The 20,874-nt window shown below is 41.1% G+C and overlaps 1 long non-coding RNA gene across 2 annotated transcripts in view; it reads left to right on the top strand.

Annotated features, from left to right (window-relative positions):
• The first annotated feature begins 3,155 nt into the window (after positions 1 to 3,155).
• The window catches only part of LOC129144217 (uncharacterized), a 34,866-nt gene continuing 17,147 nt past the window's right edge, over positions 3,156 to 20,874 (top strand). For both annotated transcript variants that reach the window (XR_008548427.2, XR_008548426.2), the window contains exons 1-2: positions 3,156 to 3,766; positions 11,098 to 11,181. This is a non-coding gene — a long non-coding RNA (uncharacterized LOC129144217). The remainder of the gene's footprint in view (positions 3,767 to 11,097; positions 11,182 to 20,874) is intronic.

The following is a 20,874-nucleotide window of genomic DNA, read 5'->3' as shown; positions in this document are numbered from 1 at the left end:
CACATAATCCTGGAAGAGGTGAGAGAGTCAATAAGGTAATCAAGCACACATTTCTCACCTATACAGTTGGAGAAATGAGGCTGACAGAGCTTTAATGGCTCACCCTATGTTTAGACAATAATAAGTGGCATGAGCTTCTGTCTCCAAGATCAGCAGGTTATTCCAACCTAAAGTGAGTTGTTCAGCTGGGCTTTCAACTCACAGATTAAGTTTATTGTTAACTAAAAGGTCAGAGAAGCCTACCCCACTCAATAAATATTTGTTGATTAAACATTTTTCTTAGTTAATTCAAGTGTTTATTGAATGAGTGCCATGTGCCCAATTATATACTCTGAGGTAACTAGAAATGTCGAAATGGTATACATCATGACCTCTGCTTTCTAGGTTTAAAATCTACTTAGAAAACTAACATGCATGGAACAATAAAAAAAACTTTGGGGAAGGGCTATGTTTCTGAGCCAATACCATATTACAAAATAGGATAAAAAGAATAATTCTAATTTTTAAAATCTACATTTTTAATTACACTTAGGAAGAAAACCCTCCAAGGTTGAAATACTCAGGAGCTGCATTTTCTTCCTTGTATTTTCCACATTTTCTATAGGGAATGGAAAGTACTTTTGGCCGGGCACGGTGGCTCACGCCTGTAATCCCAGCACTTTGGGAGACCAAGGCAGGCAGATCACCTGAGGTCAGGAGTTCAAGACCAGCCTAGCCTACATGGTAAAACCCCGTCTCTACTAGAAATACAAAAATTAGCCAGGCGTGGTGGAGGTACCCGTAATCCCAACTACTCAGGAGGCTGAGGCAGAAGAATAGCCTGAACCCGGGAGGCAGAGGTTGCAGTGAGCTGAGATCGTGCCACGGCACTCCAGCCTGGGCCACAAGAACGAAACTCCGTCTCAAAAACAAAAAACAAAAAAACTTTAGACGTTTTTTAAAAATCTTTTATTATATTTCAAGAAGATATTTTACGGAAGAAGAGAACTTGGTTTGGAGGGAAGGTGGTCTATGCACTGAGTCTGGAATGAGGGTGAGTTTTAAACAAGCAGATGGGAGGGAGAACAAAAACAGTACACTGGCTGAGAGCATGAGGGTGCCTGCAGCTCTGCCATTCATGTGAACAGCTACCTAACTTCTTTGGGCATCAGTTTCCTCTTCTGTAAAGTAAGCATAATAATACTAAACTCAATGTGTTGTTGCAAGAATGAAATGTCACACTTGCAATAAAGCTTTCAGCACAGTGCTTAGCACATCGAAAGCACTCAATAAAGTTATTATTATTACTATTCACGGAAACTAAAGCTGTGCCAGTAAGCGACAGGAATACATTATAGAAAGTTTCGGAAACCATGCAGAGGAGCTCAGGAAAATTAAGTGGGCAGGGCTGGTTAGGAAGGAGAGAGCTGCCCTGCAAAAAGTCAGCTGGGGCTGGGCGCAGTGGCTCACCCTTATAATCCCAGCACTTTGGGAGTCTGAGGTGGGTGGATCACCTGAGGTCAGGAGTTCGAGACCAGCCTGGCCCACATGGTGAAACCCCATCTCTACCAAAAACAAACAAACAAAAAAATTAGCCAGGAGTGGTGGCCAATGCCTGTAATCCCAGCTACTTGGGAGGCTGAGGCAAGAGAATCGCTTGAAACTGGGAGGCAGAGGTTGCAGTAAGCTGAGACTGCACCACTGTACTCCAGCCAGGACGACAGAGAGAGGCTCCATCTCAAAAAAAAAGAAAAAAAAAAAAAAAAAGAAGTCAGCTGGGAGGCTGCTATGATTCTGGTACAAGGTGGTATATTAGTTTCTTAGGGCTGCTATAACAAATTATCACAAACTGGGAGGCTTATAGCAACAGAAATTTATTCTCTCACAGTTCTGGATTTCAGAGGTCTGAAATAGAGGTGTCAATAGGACCATGCTTCTGCCAAAAACCATAGGAGAAGATGGGTTACTTGCCTCTTAACAGTTTCTGGTAGCTCTGGTATTCCTGAGTTTATGGCTACAACGCTTCAATTCTCAAGGCCAATATCTTCAAGTCTCTCCCTGTTCATATTCACATGGCCTTCTTCTTTGTGTGTCAGCTGTCAAATTGAGAGGTGACAGCGTACTGGCAGCCCTCGCAGCCCTTACTCACTCTCGGCGCCTCCTCGGCCTTGGCGTCCACTCTGGCCACGCTTGAGAAGTCCTTCAGCCCACCGCTGCACCGTGGGAGCCCTTCTCTGGGCTGGCCGAGGCTGGAGCCGGCTCCCTCGGCTTACGGGAAGGGGTGGAAGGAGAGGCACGGGCAGGAACCGGGGCTGCGCGTGGCTCTTGCAGGCCAGCTAGAGTTCCGGGTGGGCGTGGGCTTGGCAGGCCCCGCACTCAGAGCGGCCAACCGGCCCTGCTAGCCCCGGGCAGTGAACGGCTTAGCACCGGGGCCAGCAGCTGCGGAGGGTGCGCCGGGTCCCCACAGCAGTGCTGGCCCACCGGCACTGCACTCGATTTCTCACTGGGCCTTAGCTGCCTCCCCACGGGGCAGGGCTTGGGACGTGCAGCCAGCCATGCCTGAGCCTTGCCCCCCCACCGTGGGCTCCTGCACAGCCTGAGCCTCCCGAACGACTGCCGCCCCCTGCTCCACGGCACCCAGTCCCATCGACTGCCCAAGGGCTGAGGAGTGCAAGCACACGGGGTGGGACTAGCAGGCAGTTCCACCTGTGGCATGGTGCAGGATCCACTGGGTGAAGCCAGCTGGGCTTCTGAGTCTGGTGGGGACTCGGAGAATCTTTATGTCTAGCTAAGGGATTGTAAACACACCAATCAGCACTCTGTATCTAGCTCAAGGTTTATAAACACACCAATCAGCACTCTGTGTCTAGCTCAGGGTTTGTGGACACACCAATCGGCACTCTGTATCTAGTTAATCTGGTGGGGACTTGGAGAACCTTTATGTCTAGCTACGGGATTGTACATACACCAAATCAGCATTCTGTGTCTAGCTCAGGGTGTGTAAATACACCAATCGACACTCTGTATCTAGCTAATCTAGTAGGGAGGTGGAGAACTTTGGTGTCTAGCTCAAGGATTGTAAATGCACCAATCAGCACCCTGTCAAAATGGACCAATCAGCTCTCTGTAAAACAGACCAATCGGCTCTCTGTGAAATGGACCAATCAGCAGGATGTGGGTGGGGCCAGATAAGAGAATAAAAGCAGGCTGCCCCCCAAGCCAGTAGTAGCAAAGCGCTCTGGGTTGGTTTCTCATCCTGGAATCTTTGTTCTTTTGCAATAGGTCTTGCTGTTGCTCAGTGTTTGGGTGTACGTTAGTTTTGGAGCTGTGACACTCATCGCGAAGACTTGCAGCTTTACTTCTGAAGCCAGTGAGACCATAAACCCACCAGGAGGAGTGAAGGCTGTCTTGCTTTAAGTAGTCGTAACGGCTGTGACGGTGTTGTGAAAGTCTGTAGCCTCACTCGTGAGCTAGCGAGAACATAAATCAACTAGGAGGAAGAAACTCCGAATATATCCGAACATCAGGAGGTAACAGACTCTGGATACGCTGCCTTTAAAAACTGTAACGCTTGCTGAACGGGTTTGCGGCTTCATTGTTGAAGTTAGTGAGACCAAGAACCCACCAATTCCGGACACAAAATCTGTTTGCTCCTTTAGAGGCATACTACGGGGTTACATTAGAATTCCACCGAGATAATCCAATACAATCTTCTCCTCTCAAAATCCTTCACTTAATGACATCTTTGACCACTTAAAATAATATTCACAGGTGTCTGACTTTCAAGGTAAGCTACCACAGACCTGATATATTTGGGGGACTTTTATCAGCCTATCACAGGTGGTAAAAACTTAGGTAGAGCAGATCATCTAACTGGGCTGGAGCTGTGGCCAGCGTGGTGCTCTGGTGTGCGCTGGGTTGGCCCAGGGCTGATAATGGGGTGGGGGGAAGCACTCACCAGTGGCTATTTGCCAGCTGTGATGGCTTTACCTGTACCTTACAAGTGTAGCTGAACACAATCCCTGATTGTGGGAGAAAAGAGAATGAGGCAGCAATGAGAGACTTTTTACAGGCAAAATCGATAGGCCTGGCTATGAAGAATAAAGTGGAAGAAAATGGGTAAACAGAGACACTGTTATCAGTGGGAAAGAGATTCAGGTTTGTTTCTAAGTAATCCAAGGTTGGGGCTCTTAACGTGTTTCCAATTCATGTTTTGTTGTTGAGACAAAGTCTCACTCTGATCTTGGCTCACTGCAACCTCTGCCTCTCAGGTTCAAGCGATTCTCCTACTGCAGCCTCCCGTGTAGCTGGAGTTACAGGTGCTCACCACTATGCCTGGCTAATTTTTTGTATTTTTAGTACAGACGGGGTTTCTCCATATTGGCCAGGCTGGTCTTGAACACCTGACCTTAAGTGATCCGCTCACCTTGGGCTCCCAAAGTGCCGGGATTACAGGCGTGAGCCACCATACCGGGCCCCAATTCATTCTTCATCCTAGTTCCTGATAAATGTTGCAGTAGTGGAAGTCCTTGTCTGGGAGATATTAATGAATTCACTTCTGAGTCTTTAGACCTGATGAGGATCTTGGTGTGAAGCTGCCAGCAACTGCAATGTGTCAGACAGACTGTTTACCAAGCTCCGGCAAACATTGCTACACCCAGGGGACTGCTCTAAATTAGGGGAAAACAAGTTCTTTCAAGACAGTGTCCTAGCCAGCAATTACTAATAGAGGGTTGCTTTTCAGTATCTCCTGAGCTGATTAGGAGGTCGGTGGGGCCTAAGGAGCGTGTGAGGCTTATTCCTCTGTAACCTTGAAAAAAACAAATGCTCTCTAGGGAATTTGAATCCGAAGGCATTGTTGTTCCCATTTTTAGGGCTTAACAGGGAATAAAGACAATTTACCTCTGTGTTTTTCCCATTAGGCAGGTACACTGGAAGGGAGATGATTCCTTGATGATCCTTTTCGTTTATTAGCTGTCAGTACAGGCTTCAACAATCTAGCCAATCAGCCCTTCGTATTTTCATTGAAAAAAAATGATACGAATTCTCATTAAAAGTGCATAAAAAATTTGACCCTAAGGGCAGAAAACTGAGAACAAAGGTCAGGAGAGCCACTCACACTCCATCTTTGCGTAGATGAGAAACCATGATGGGGACTGTATGCTCGATCGGAAAAGAATCTCTGGTGAGTGAGCATTACAGAAAAAGTAGAATTGCAAAAGTGTAATTTGCACTTATTGCAAAACTGGAGTTTGTTTGCTGTAAACGCGAGATACTAATATCAGGCTTTGGTAAGGCTGTGGTGCATTCCACCCCACATTTCCCATGAACAATGTGAATTAATTTATTTTTGCTGTAATGCAACTATGAAAAGAAAGCCGAAAATTCAAAAGACTCACTGCCAAAGAGTAACTAAGTCCTGTTTTGTACAGATACCCGCTAGGTGTCACACAGCTTCAGAAAAACAATCCTTGCCTTCCAGGAGTTAACATTTTAATGAATCCTTAACTTTCCAATGCCTAGGCAAAAATTATTTCCATTTCATCACATTCATTTGTTACAGATGCTTACCTTTGATTTCTCAAGAGAATAGAAATAAAAGACTGCAGAAAATGCCTTGACCTATATTTTCCAAATCCCTGTCTCTAGCAAATCCCATACTTCCCCCTTCATAGCAGAAAACTTCATTGGTTCTGTTTTTTTTTTCCTTAAGAAATATGTAATAAATCACAGGGCTTCAGGAGTGTTTAATTTAGCCAAACACTTTCATAAAATGACCTAAGGTTAGACCAGTTGTATGATCGAGGCAACAATTCCATCTTCCTTGAATATTCTGGAATTCCCTTCACCTCCAAGTATGGCCACCATCTCCTCCTGACAAAGCTTATCCTGATTGAACAGAAATCAGGCATTGGGCAAAAGAGGCGCCAGCAAGACTCCTGGCCCTAGTTAGTTAGTTCTCATGCTCCAAAAGAGGAAGGTGGGCTGATTCTGAGTTTTGACCAAAGCAAGAAATGAGAACGAGGCAGCATGGCCAGGACAAGGCACCCTTGGACCTTCTATTGCCGGGAGAGCAATTGATCTAGGAGCCCTCAACGCTGTGCTCTGAAATGCAACTCTGCGTTTTCCTGCAGGCCACACTTCCCAAATGCTGCTCCTAAGCACAACGGGATGCTAAAACAGACCTGCCTCAGGGAAAAGCAGGGCTGCTCTGACAGGCAGCATTGCCCAACCTTCCTTAGAATTGCATCGAAGTCTGTCGTTTCTATCCAACCTTCATTTCTTCCTTCCCCCAGGTTGGACTCGCATCATGGTATGAAAGCTCTCCAAGTTTCTCTCGGCTTCCTCCCTGTTTTCTTTCATAGGTGTTTCCCCTAGTAAATATCTTGCACATGTAATCTAGCTTGGTGTCTGCTCCTTGGCCTGGACTAACACAAGCGGCTCTGCCAGCAGAGGCAGAAAACAGCTGGGGAAACGGGAGGCCACATGGTATTGGTTTAAAGACCAAACTCACTTCCTGAGAAGTGGGCAGAGCCACAGCCTTAGTGAGCTTTGGAATATGCTAACTTGGCTAGGTTAGACTACATTTGCCAGAATTCTTTCTCCTGTGTTTCCAGTTAGGAAGAGCTAGAGGGCTATTCTCTCATGAGAGATGGAGGGAGGCATGGCAGGGACAGCTATTTTGCAGCACATGGACAGGCTTTGCTGATCTGCTGACTCACCTCGTTGACATGAAGCTGTGGTTGGGCCTGTCGCTGCCCTCCCTTCCCTCTGGACCTTCCTACAGCTTCTCTGACCCCTGGGGTGGGTGATGACTTGTTCAGCAACATGACACAGGGCCTCAACTTCTGCAGGATACCCTCATCATCAAGGTGAGAGGGAAAAAAAAGGATGAGTTTCAGTCTGGCCTAGAACCCGTGGGGTTCTAGATTGCTCTCATCAGCTCTCCTTGCCTGCCTGCTCATGGACTTCAGGCTCAAACATTAGTCAAGGAAACAGCCTTGGGGAGGCTGCTTAGCCAGCTCCTATAATTGTGTTTCAAATGAATTATATATACATATCCATCTTCTTCTCTGGTTGGACCCGGAATGATACACTCATTGTGTGCCCCTTCCCCAGTTTATGTCAGGGTACTGGTACACCTTGGGCTTCACAGAGAACACACACACTGCCAACCCTCTGCTCCGCTGCTTTACCTCAGACTTGGACATCAACAACAGGAAGGTGAAACTGCATTTTGAGGACAAGTTCACATTCACAGCCCACCTGGCACTGAAGGAAGATGGAATTACTATCCTCTGCTCAGATAACAACTGAGGAAAGAGGCCCTACCCACCCTATCCCATAAGTGAGGAGGGAGAGGAACATGATTTTACCAAACTCCACAACAAAGATGGCAGACAGCGTAGCTTTAGATGCGCCCATGGTAGACATCACCAGTAAACTGCAACATTTTCTGCAGAGTCCAGACATGGCTCCACTTAAATTTGCTCCTTAAATCCAGGGGCTAGAAACAGCATAATTTTTTTTGTTTTTTAATGTTTAATTTTGGTGGGTTGTTTTTGTGCGGTTTATTTTTTATTTTTTATTTATTTTTTTTTGAGATAAGGTCTCACTCTGTTGCCCAGGCTGGAGTGCAGTGGCAAGATCAGGGTTCACTAGCCTCGACCTCCCAGGCATAAGTGATCCTCCCACCTCTGCCTCCTGAGTAGCTGGAACTAGAGGCATGCGCCACCACACTTGGCTAATTTGTGTATTTTTTGTAGAGAGAGGGGTTTTGCCATGTTTCCTAGGCTGGTCTTGAACTCCTGAGCTCAAGTGACCCACCCACCTCTGCCTTCCAAAGTGCTGGAATTACAGTTGTGAGCCACCATGCCTGGCCTGTTTTGTGTTTTAAGCTAAATTATATCTGGCTTTGTGCCTCCACCTCCTTGGCTGGGAGGACATACAAAAGTGGTCATTACTGGGACACTTAACTACCACCACCACCACTTGCCCATTGTATAGAATGGGAATCCTGAGTGTTGGCCAGGAGATAGGGCAGGGCCTGGCCTTAGTCCGGTTTGGTTGCTATCACTTCTCTTTCTCCTGTCATTTCCCAGTACCAGCGTTGAGTTTGGCCCTCTGCTGTTTATCAGGCATAGCTGCCACAGAGAAACTCATCAGCATTCCAGTCTGCCTCAGTCTGGGCTGCAAGCCTCCAAAGCCAAGATGGCCAATGCTAACTCCCAGGAAGCAAGGTACAGCATCATCGTAGGTCCTGACACCTTGAGGAGTGCAGGGGAGCAAGTACCTGTATCATCTCCATTCACAGAACTTTCCATCCTCCAAGTCTCAGAGAACCTAGTTCTCCCTGGTTTGTGCTACTTCCTAGTAAACTCAGATTCATTCTTTACCCTCTGTAGGTTTCAGTTATCCAAAATAACAATATAGTCATTCTCCCCAAGGTTTAGAGAAACCCCAAAGGAATGATACTTTCTACTTCCCTCATGATGAGTGTGAAAATGTGTATTTCTTTTAAATTTTCAGTCTATAGGATAACTTTGGGAGGAAGAACAGAAGTAGAAATTGGAGGGGTCACAACGTGGGTTTCTAGGGAACTGGTAATATTTTATTTCTTGATCTAGGTAATTTTACAAATGAGTTCACTTTCTGATCATTGAGCGGTACATTTATGATTTGCACACTTATCTCTATGGTCATACTTCAATCTTTCAAAGTTTAAGAAAATCCAAATGCTAACAACAACAACAAAACTCTTTCCCCTGTTTACCTGCCACCCCTCATTTCCCCTCCCCTGTTGAATAGCCTTATTTAGCAGCTTCAATACTTAATAAACTTTGGTAGTCCTTAGTGCCGTTCCACTTCTCCTCTCATTCCAGGCACATGATCCCATTGCATTTCCTTGCTGTCCTGTGGTTGGGCAGGGTTGTGTGACTAGTTCTGGCCAGTGAGTTGGAAGAGGAAATGATGTGTGTCACTCCTGGGCTACAGCATCCAATTGCCAGTATGCGATCCATGGGATGTATTTTGTTCTCTGCTGCAGTGACATGCACTTTTTCAAGTTAGTGCTCTCCATCAGTCTTGGTCCCAGAGAGAGGATGACATAGAGCCAACTCACAGTAGACATGAGCAGCAGGCATGCGTGGCAGGAAATAAACATTTGTTGTTTTAAGCCACTGAGATTTGGGGATTGTTACTGCACTGATTTGTAGTGAGACCTCCTGGTGTGTTTGTGTGTATGTGTGGTTTGCATGTTTATATCTCTGAAGAGTAAACCAAGATAAGGTATACTCTTATACAGACATATTAACTATACTCATATTTCCCTCTGTGAAACAACTATTACATGAACATGGAGGGAAATATGAGTATAGTTAATATGTCTGTATCAGAAGGCTTTTGGCTTCAAGTATAGATACCCAAACTGAAAATTGCTTTCACAATAAGCCTATTGTCTTATATAAGAGAGGTATAGTAATTCCAGGATCCATTGGTTCACCTACTCAATTGTATCATCAAAGACCCAGATTCTTTCCCCTCTATCCTCAGTGTGCTAACTCCCCTTTGGGTGCAAGATGGCTACAGCAGGTTCAGGTACCAGGCATGTAGCAATCTGACAGGTTTCCTGGTTTGCAGTTTGAGTGTCTTTGTTAGTGGCATTTGGTGTTTAGTTGAACTTTCTGAATGGCCCTCACAGCAGCCAGCAAAGGTTGTCCAGACATTATCTGTTATGAATTATATGAAGTTTATATAGAGTTGTCTAGCTTCAGCTTTCAGGACATTGGGAAAAGGGCAGTTTTAGTTCTCCATGATGTCAAGCCAGGAGGGCAGGAAAGGAGCGCTCTCTTGTGCGCGTGCTCGCTCGCTCTCTGTCTCTCTGTCACATACACACACACACACACACACACACACACACACACACACACACCCAGAGACAAGAAATTCAGCAAAATGTTGAAAATGACAAAGGAAAACACATCAAGCATATTCAGGATATTGTGATCATTTTAGCAATTCTCTGATGGTGATCTGAAGTCCCCTTTAATGGTCTAGTTTATCTGTTATTAGGACACAGTGTTAAGTGTTCTTTTGTTGGCAGACATAAAATTAAATAGGACCCATGACAGCCAAAAGTAAAGTGATAGAATGACATTTATTATTTCCTAGTACTTTGATTTTGCCTGAGCTTGTAGTCTTCAGCAAGTTACTTTTATTCTCCTTATAAATAAGTTAACAACTATAATTTCATCACATTTCTGCTGTGAGATGTAAGTGAATTAAAGCATATAAAGTGTTTGAACAATTTCTGGCACATAGTAAATGCTATAGAACCACGAGCTGTTATCATTATAACAGGGTTTTGGGGAGAATTTAAAAAGTTAATACATGTACAAGATTTAGAATAATGCCTATAATATAGTAAGCTTTTAATAAACCTTTGTTTCTATAACTATTACAATTTTAAATAAGAAGATTGAGGATGTTAAAGAGGGCAAAAATTGGATTAATTCTTTAAAATGAATTTGTCAGTATCAAACACCATTGTCATCTTAATTATCATGATTAATAACACATATTCACGGAACACGTCTCTGTGTACTACTGAATAACTGATAAAAAAGAAGTCATCAGTCCAAATATGTTCTAAAAACTTTCTAAGAGGTCTGAATTATGCAAATCATCTCTTTAAAAACTTCCTATAAGAGACAAATACAACTGCCCAGAGAATGTTTGATACTTATCACCATCAGTGTATTTTCTATTGATCAAATTTATAATACTGAATATTTAGATTGTTTACGTGTTTGCTGAGCTTATAGTTAGGGCACTTTATATAATCTTATAATTTTTTATAAACCTTGGAACAGTAGCCTTTAGGTTAACACTCTAGTTTGTAGTTTGAGGACTGTATCAAACCTTATTTAATGCCAGACTCTGTTATATGTTGTTAATGGGTTAAGCAGGCCCTGTGGCACAGAAGAAACTGAAGGAAACAAGGAAGTGAACATGTATTAAGCACTTGTGCATGCTTTTGTACCATAGTTATTTACACATCATGTTTTCTAATCCTCACCACAACCCTGCTTTGTGATATTATCTTCTCTCTTTTTCCAGGTGAGAGAACTAAGCTGTGTGACTCCAAAAGAGCAGAAACCAGGAACTGGAGAATGGAGGACCAAAGATCAGAGAACAAACAGGGTAATCCAGATGACTGAAGGATGGATGTTGTGCACTCTGCCCTTTAGGGGATCACAAGTCTCTGCTGTGATTGAAGAGGGTAACATACAGAAAGTAGAATTTTACAATTCCACGCTTTATAAGGTGATGTCTAAAAATGCACCTATAGGAACAAATGTGGATTTCCTGGTTTTGAATATGATTCTGAGCGGGCATATAATAAATGCTGTCTAGCATTATTTGCAACTGTAAAATTAACAATAGAGTTGGATCTGATTAGGAAAAGAAAATCAGAATTCGCTTTGTTCTTGTGATCATAGCCCAAGATGCCCAGAGTGAGAAAGTTTCATGCTGACTCAGACCAGCTTTAAAAAACAGGGAGAACCCTGCCACCAGCTTGTCACCAAATAACCATCCATTAGCCAAGTAAAGTAACTTAAAATAGTACATTATTATCTAGTGATAAACTAGTAAAAACCAATCATTTCCTGAGCACCTTGATGTGTCAGTGTTGTACTGAGTAACAGAGCTAGGTAAGGGAGATTCATTATATCACAGAGCTTTGGGGTGGGGCAGCTGGCAAGCAGGTACCAACTATGAAATGGCCTCATAGTGGGAAGGGCTGTGACTTTATTTTTTATTTTTAGATTTTTATGTTTTATTTTGACATAATTTTAGATGTAAAAATTGCAAAAATAGTATAGAGAGCCTGCATATACCTTTGACCCAGCTTCCTCTAATGTTAAAAAATTATAAAACTATATAATAATGATCAAAACCATGACATCATTAAATCAACATTGATACTATATCTTTTTTTTTCTTTTTGAGACAAGGTTTCACTCTGTTGTCCAGGCTGGAGGCTGATGCAAGCATAACTCACTGTAACCTCAAACTCCTGGGTTCAAGTGATTCTCCAAGCGTAGCCTCCTGAGTAGCTGGGACTACAGGCATGCATCACCATGCCTGGCTATTTTTAAAAACTTTGTAGAGATGGGGTCTCACTTTGTTGCCTAGGCTGGTCTCAAACTCTCGGCCTCAGAGAGCAGTCCTTCAGCCTCAGCCTCCCAAAGCACTGGGATTACAAACGTGAGTCACTGCACTCAGCCTATACTATTAACTAAAAAATAGACGTTATTCACATTTCACGTTTTCCCCCAATATTCTTTTTCTGTTCCAGTATCCAATCCAGGATTCCACATGGCATACAGTTGTCATGTTTTCTTAGTATCCTCCAATCTGGGATAGTTTTTTGGTCCTTCTTTATCCATCAAGGCCTTGACCCTTTTGAGGAGCACTGGCCAGTTATTTCATAAAATATCCGTCTGGGTTTGTCAGATGTTTTCTCATGACCAGATTGAGGTTGTGCAATTTTTGGCAAGAACACCACAGCAGTGTGTTTTTGTCCTCAGTGCGTCATAGCAGGGGTTTCATGAAGTTAATGTCTTATTACTGGCGATGTTAACATTGATCACTGGGCTTAGGTAGTGTGTACAAAGTTTCTCTACTGTAAAGTTACCATTTTCTTCTCGGTAATTGATAAATATCCTGGGGAAGATACTTGAGACAAGGCTAGCATTTTGTTTCTCTTTGAACTTTTGCCCACTAATTTTAGCATCCATCAGTGGATTTTGTCCACAGTAATTTTTACTATGATGTTCACCTAGTGATGATTTTCACTTCGCTCGGTCCTTCTACATATGAGTTCCTCTGTAAAGAAAAGCTGTCCCTTCTCCCCTGTTTACTTATTTGCTCAATTATTTATATCAGTGCGAACTCATGGATATGCACTTCATTCTATGGGTTATAATCCAACACTATCATTTACTTTGTTACTTAAGGTTGTTTTGTTTGTTTCTTTTTTGAGACAGGGTCTCATTCTGTTACTCAGGCTGGAGTGCAGTGGTGCAATCTCGGCTCACTGCAGCCTGGAACTCTCAGGCTCAAGTGATCCTCCCACCTCACCCTCTTGGGTATCTGGGATTACAGGCACACACCACCATACCCTGCTAATTTTTGTATTTTTAATAGAGTTGGGGTTTTGCTATGTTGCCCAAGCGGGTCTCAAATTCCTGGGCTCAAGCAATCTGTCCACCTCGACCTCTCAAACTGCTGAGATTACAGGCATGAACCACTATGCCCATCCTGTTGTTTAAATTGTTTCAGCTTTGGCAATCGAGAGCTCCTTCAGGTTGATTCCTGTGTCCTTTTAATGTACCCAATTCTTTTCAAGCACTTTCTTAACTTCTGGCACCACAGGCTTATCTTGTATTTCCCTGCCCTAGTCTGGAATCAACTTCTCCAAAGAGCCCTTGTTTCTTTGATTTTAGAAAGGTATTTCAAAACTAAAATCTCTGTGCTACTGGGTCATTGTCCTTAGGCCTCAAAGCAAGCAGAGTTAGGAAATACTGTGTGTGTATACTAACACATACACACTCAATGGTTTATTTTTGCATTAAAAACCACAAATTTATATTGACACCTCCAGTTCCAATCTAACACCACAAGATTAATTTCTTTTCCCTTTCTTATTTGTAGCTTTTTTTCTCCAGCAATGAGGTCTTACTCTTCTGATCTAAAATACGTTCACATGTATATAGGGTGTCCAACCTTTCTTGTTTGCCAGGGACTGAGAGGGCTCCTGAGACATAGGACTTTCTGTTTTAAAACCAGGGAAGTCCAGGAAAATCAAGATGAGTTGATTGCTTATTTGCCCAAACTATACATTTTGGGGTTGCAGAATTGCTAACCCATTACCCCAATGGGAAACAGATTTGCCAACTAGAGTATAACATTTATCTACAGTTCTTTCTGTCTTTAGCCTTACGTACTTACATACGCAGTCAAGATACTATTTTCTAAAGTTTCTTAGATTCTTCATCCTCCCCTTCTGTATGGTTATATTACTCATTTGTAATACATTTAGGTTCATTTGTTATTGCTTGTATTCCATTTTGGGCCTCATATTACTCTGTGCCTCCTCATCCTGGTTAACTTTATTTACACATTTATTTTAGAGGGTATGTAAAATATCACTATATTTCTTTCTTTTTTTTTTTTTTGAGATGGAGTCTCACTCTCTCACCTAAGCTGGAGTACAGTGGCTCAATCTTGTCTCACTGCAACCTCTGCCTCCCAGGTTCAAGCAATTCTCCCACCTCAGCCTCCCAAGTAGTAGCTGGGATTACAGGCGTGTGTTAATTTTTGTATTTTTTTTTTAGTAGAGACGGGGTTTCACCATGTTGGCCAGGCTGGTCTCAAACTCCTGACCTCAGGTGATCCGCCCACCTTGGCCTCCCAAAGTGCTGGGATTACAGGCATGAGCCACTGTGGCCAGCCTAATATCATTATATTTCTAAGAGCCAGAGCTATACAAAATGGTATGTTCAGAAAGTGTTGCTCTCTCCTCATCACTCGCATCCGATTCCCAGCAGATACTCAACCATCTTAGTTTCTGGATTATCCTTCCTGTATTTCTTTTGCACTGAAGGAGGAGACACATATGTATTTTTGTATATCCCTTTGTTTTTCCCAAAAGGAATAGCATACTATATATTCTTTTTCATTTTGCCTTATTCACTCATCAGCAAATGATGACCTGGACATCACTCCAGCTCAGGTCATAGAGATCTTCCTCATTCTTTGTTCCAGCTGCATAGTACTTCATTGTACGGACATAGGTGAATGAGCATTCAGATTGTTTCCAGTATTTTACTATCACAAATCATGCTGCAGTGCCTTCCCTTGTACTTACATATTTTTTATATTTTGAAAGTAAATCTTCACAGATTTTTAGAATTGGGATCGCTGGATCAAAAGGCAAATGCGTGTGTCATTTTGTTAGATATTGAGGCAGTGACCTTGAAGTCAAGCTAACTTGGGTCTTAATACGTACTCTGCTACTTCCTAGAAATGTGGTTAATCTCTAAACCCAGTCTCATCAATCATTACCTGGTTGCTCAAAGTATGGCCCAAGGACCAGCAGCATCACTTGTTCCCGCTGGGAACTTGTTAGAAATGCAGAATCCCAGGAAGCCCCAGTTCTACAGAATCAGAATCTGCATGTTAAGAGATCTCCAGGTGTTTCCTTTGCAGATTAAACTTTGAGTTGCTCTGATCTATGCAACAGGAATGGTGTTAGTAGTAATCGTACTAGTATTAGTTATTGCTCTAGGTGTATGCACCTAGTACAAGAAAAAAGTAAATAAGGCCTTAAGCCAACAAGCAAAATCTTGAGGGAAAAAACAACAGCCACACCACCCTTAACCACACCAATAACATATCCTCTGCTTCTTGCTTTGTCCAAGTATTGTAACTTCAGAAAGTCACTTACTGTGAGAGGTAAACGAAACCTGGTGGTAGGAAATATGTGTCTCTGGTTAAAATGTTAAAACCTTAAATAAACTGTATGTTATAACCTGTGATAGGTTTGCCACAACACCATGGTTTTATACAGGGCCACAGTTCAGAGACTATATTTCTTAAAATTTCTGTACCTTATTGGCACCATGAGAAAAACTAGAGTTACCCTTTGTCCACTAGCTGCAATTAGAATCACCTGCAGAGCTTTATAAACCCAACAATGTCAGGCCCCACCTCAAACCAATTAGAATCTCCTCAGTGTAGACCCCAGACAGCAGGACACCTGATGCTTTAATGCATCTCAGGTGATTCTAAGTTTAAGTCGCTCTTCAGAACTTGTATTAGTCATTTTCACACTGCTGTAAAGAAATACCTGAGACTGGGTAATATAAAGAAAAGAGGTTTAATTGACTCACAGTTCCCCATGGCTAGGGAGGCCAGGAAACTTAGAATCATGGTGGAAGGGGAAGCAGGCATATCTTACACGGCAGTAGGCGAGAGAGAGTGTGAAGAAAGCAAAGGGGGAAGTGCCACTTATAGAACCATCAGATCTCCTGAGAACTCACTCACTGTCAGAGAGCAGCATGAAGGTAACCACCCCATGATTCCTATGATCCAATCACCTCCCTCTCTCGACATGTGGTGATTACAGGGATTACAATTCAAGATGAGATTTGGGCAGGGACACAGCCAAACCATACCAGAACTACTGGGTGAAATTAAGCAAAGATTGTTCCCCTTTTTTCAATTGTATATTTTATAAAAAATATAATTCTCTACCAAAATAATTAGTATATAGCAATTACTAATTAATTCCTTTTAAAACTTCTGTACCTCAAAAAATTCACAATAAATATCACATGTAATCTAGGAAAGAAATTTTCTAATATAAAAAACCCAATGGGTAATATTCTTAATATATGAAGAATATGGTAATATTCTTAATATATGAAGAATATGGTAATATTCTTAATATATGAAGAATATGGTAATATTCTTAATATATGAAGAATATGGTAATATTCTTAATATATGAAGAATATGGTAATATTCTTAATATATGAAGAATATGGTAATATTCTTAATATATGAAGAATATGGTAATATTCTTAATATATAATATCCTTAATATATATTAATATATTTAATATGTAAGAATATTAATATTTTTAATATGTAAGAATATAAATATTCTTAATATAATATTCTCTTATGAATCAATGAGAAAAAAAGAACATTCCACTGGGGAAAAAGGACTAACAAAGAACAAAGAATTAAAAGGAAAACAAACAGCAAATAAGCATTAAAATATTCATTTTTTTAGTAATCAAAGAAGTGAACTTAAAATAGCAACTAGATACCATTTTCTACCATCAAAATGGGAAAAATATGTATGTATAATAAGCAATATTTGTGAGATCCTTGAGAAATTGGTCATTTTTAACTGTGAATGGGAATGTAAATTGGAACAAACTTTCTGTAAGGCAGTTTGGTCCTGCTTATCAGAACCTTAAAATATTCATGACCTTTGGTACAGCAATTTCACTTCTGGAAATTTGTTTTGGGAAAATAATTAAAGATGTGTATGAAGATTTAGCTACAAGAGGATATTCATGTCAGTACTATTTTCAATAAAGAAAAGTTGGGATGATAAATGAAAACGTTCAACAATAGATCATTGTCCAGCTAAAACACGAAGCCTCCATACTATGCAGCTACTTGAAATGTTGCAGAAATCTGTCTACTGATATGAAAAAAAAATCATGATACATGGTGCCATGAAAAATCATGTTACAATGTGGTCACTCTGGTATGACCCCATTGTTGGAAGCATATATAGAAAAGAAATGGAAGAGATACAAACCAAGGAGTCCACAGAGTTGTTTGTATTTGTCTGTATTGCTAATTTTTCTACATTCTGTTAAAGAAAAAAATTATTTGTGACACTTGTATAATGGTAAGGCAGCCTACTTACTTGAATGGTAAGGGGGGAGTACTACCATGGGGTTTTGCAGTGGGGGAAAGAGATTGGACTCCATTCCACATACAAGGAAAAGGAGAGATTTATAGCCAAGGAGTTGGGTGGGAGGTAGATGGATAGAAAATTAGTAAGAGGGTAGGATAATTCTTTGCCAAACTCACCTAATAGGATTCTTGCTGAAGGCAGACCAGGGTAATGAGCAATTCCTGGGGGATATGGAGAATGAAGAAATTAGTCAGATATCAAAGATGGAGGACTCTGACTAAACTGACTTGACAGAATTCTTGCTAAAATTCAGTGATGCAAAGATAGACACGGAAGTCCAAAAGTTGAGGACTAGTTGGGAAGAGGATTCAGAGGAGCCTAACTTTGTTCAAGGAGAGATTCTTTGTCAATCCATCCTCTCGTTCAAAGGAAAGAAGAGACATAGCAAGAATGTAACATAGCTACAATGTAGGTCCATTTCTCCTGCAGTCGCCTTTTGTTCTTTACCAACCAGTGGAACCATCTGCTCGGACTTGGTAGTAGATTGTATTTACTGACGTTGACACAAACATTTAGGCATGAAATAAGAAATAGTAATTTCTACATAAATAAAAGAAAAACCAACCAAAATTAATAAGTGCAGTTGCTGAATCTGAAGGGCAAACAGTTCAGAAAATTTCTAGATAATGGGCTCGGAGCATCTTTAGGCAGTAGAATGAGGATGGCAGTAGCAATCTGACAGGTTTCCTGGTTTGCAGTTTCAGTGTCTTTGGTAATGGCATTTGGCATTTAGTTGAACTTTCTGAATGGCCCTTACAGCAGCCAGCAAAGATTGTCCAGACGTGATCTGTTGTGATTTCTTTGAAGCTTATATATAGAGTTGTCTAGCTTCAGCTTTCAGGACTTTGGGAAAAGGGCAGTTTTAGTCCTGCATGATGTCAAGCCACGAGGGTAGGAAAAAAACTAGAAATGTTAGTTTGAAGAGTTGTAGTCAGATCAGAGGAAATGAAAAGAATTGAGAATTTGTTAAGGACTGACAAAACGTACAAGACAGAGCCTACCAGGGTGCACTATTGTTTTCCATTGAAACATAAAATTTTTCTCTATAATTACTGCACTCCTTGATTCTTGTTTACAAAATAAATCTAGTCTCATTAGATTTGGCCTGATTATTTACATAAGTGCAGCAAGAATGGTAATTGATCACATAGAACCTTTTGAGTTTGCTTTGCTGGAACTTCTCATAGGAATCTGATATGGTTTGGCTGTGTCCCCACCCAAATCCCACCTTGAACTGTAATAATCCCCACGTGTCATGGGAGAGACCCAGTGGGAGGTAATTGAATCATGGGAGCAGGTTTTTCCTGTGCTGTTTTCATGATAGTGAATAAGTCTCATGAGATCTTATGGTTTTATAAAGTGCAGTTCCCCTTCACACATTCTCTTGCCTGCTGCTATGTAAGATGTGCCTTTGCTCCTCCTTTGCTTTCTGCCATCATTGTAAGGCCTCCCCAGCCATGTGGAACTGTGAGTCCGTTGAACCTCTTTCATTTTTAAATTACCCAGTCTCAGGTATGTCTTAAAGAGTCTAAGACAGAATCTTATATTAAATGTCATATTAAAAGCCTCTGGAGAACTTGCCACCAAACTTCACCTGAGATATCAACAGACTGGGTAAATTTCTCTCTTCTTAGGGTCACCAAATATCTTTAGGTTTTTAGGCCTGCCAGGGAATGACATCCGTAAGGCTAGAACACTATAAACTGGGTACCAGGCCAGATGTTTCCAAGACAGCTTTATAAGCATTGGTTCCATAAAGTCAACCATAGTTTCTTAAATCAGATTCTATGCACATCATTATTTTATTATTATTTTCTTTTTAGAGGTGGCATCTCACTGTGTTGCCCAGGCTGGTCCTGAACTCCTGAGTTCATGTGAACCTCCCATCTCAGCCTCCCAAAGTGCTGGGATTACAGGTGTGAGCCATCACATCCAGCCCTATGCACATCATTCTTAAATATGAGATGTCACTCAAAGCCTTGGTAATAAATAACCAATGTTTACAATAGTGTCATATTACAAGACTAGATTCTTATTGAACTGGGGCAAATAATTATATTGCCATGAAAATACAAATCAAAAACACATCCTATTTCCCTGCATACTTTTCATACAGAGTTGTTCCCTTATTATTTTCAATAGGTTTATTGACATATATTGATTGTAATTTTAACCATTAGTAATCTCCTTTTACAGAGAAAACTAAGGGTTAGTAAGGGGTAGACAATTATGAGTTATCTGTCATAAACAAGCATTCTGTAGCAGACTAACAAATTTTATGAAGATACCATCTCACATGTCTTTTTTTTTTTTTTTTTTTGAGACAGAGCCTTACTCTCTGTTGCCTAGGCTGGAGTGAAGTGGCAGGATGAGGGCTCAATGCAGCCTCAACATCCCAGGCTCAAGCGATCCTCTCACCTCAGCCTCCCTAGTGGCTGGGACTACAAGTGTATGCCACCATATTTGGCTAATTTTTGTATTTTTTGTAGATAGGGGGTTTTGCCTTGTTGCCCAGACTGGTCTCAAACTCCTGGGCTCAAGCAGTCTGCCCACCTCAGCCTCCCAAAGTGCTAGGAATACAGGCATGAGCCATCATGCCCGCCTGCATCTCACACTTCTTATAGCACAACTTTTTATTTTTATTAACAGATCCAAATATTTTCAGTTTCTCTATACCATATAAAAATAAGAAGCCAAAAATATATAAACTTAACTTGTGCTTAGTAATTAATACTTGAGTAATTTATCTTACTTAGAAATGATTAATATTTAATAAATATGTATTACTTAATTTAGCGTTAAGTCTAAGGATTCAAGTTACCAAAAAGAGTTTGGAAACTATTTTCAGACAGACATGTTATAACATTAAACTAATATATCATCTCAAGTTATTTCCCTATTAACTATTTTTAACTTTATTTGGCTAGTAATCCCAAGTGGAATAAAAAGTATGCTCATAGTATGTTTAATGCTGACAACGAAGAACACGCAACTATTTTTATTAAGCCAATAGTCTTAAACTAACCTTACTTACCAAAGATTTACCCACATCATGTGAAACTGAAAAACATTTGAGTTAGTTCCTATATTTCTGGGAGTTTTAGGAATATTTAATTTATATAAGCACCCATTTATTTCTAATCAATTTGAATAAAACTCCTTTAAGGAATTTTATAAATTAATTTTGTAATACCATCCAGAGGTAAGAAAATATCATGTATACATAACATACATACATAGACATACATGCAACTATTCACCTTCAATATGAGGGCTAATATTTTTTACCCATATTTGTGGAGGAGACTTAAGATTTTCATTTGCCC

Source organism: Pan troglodytes, chromosome 5, assembly GCF_028858775.2.
Source record: "Pan troglodytes isolate AG18354 chromosome 5, NHGRI_mPanTro3-v2.0_pri, whole genome shotgun sequence".
Taxonomy (NCBI): domain Eukaryota; kingdom Metazoa; phylum Chordata; class Mammalia; order Primates; family Hominidae; genus Pan; species Pan troglodytes.
This window is presented reverse-complemented; position numbering and strand designations above follow the sequence as displayed.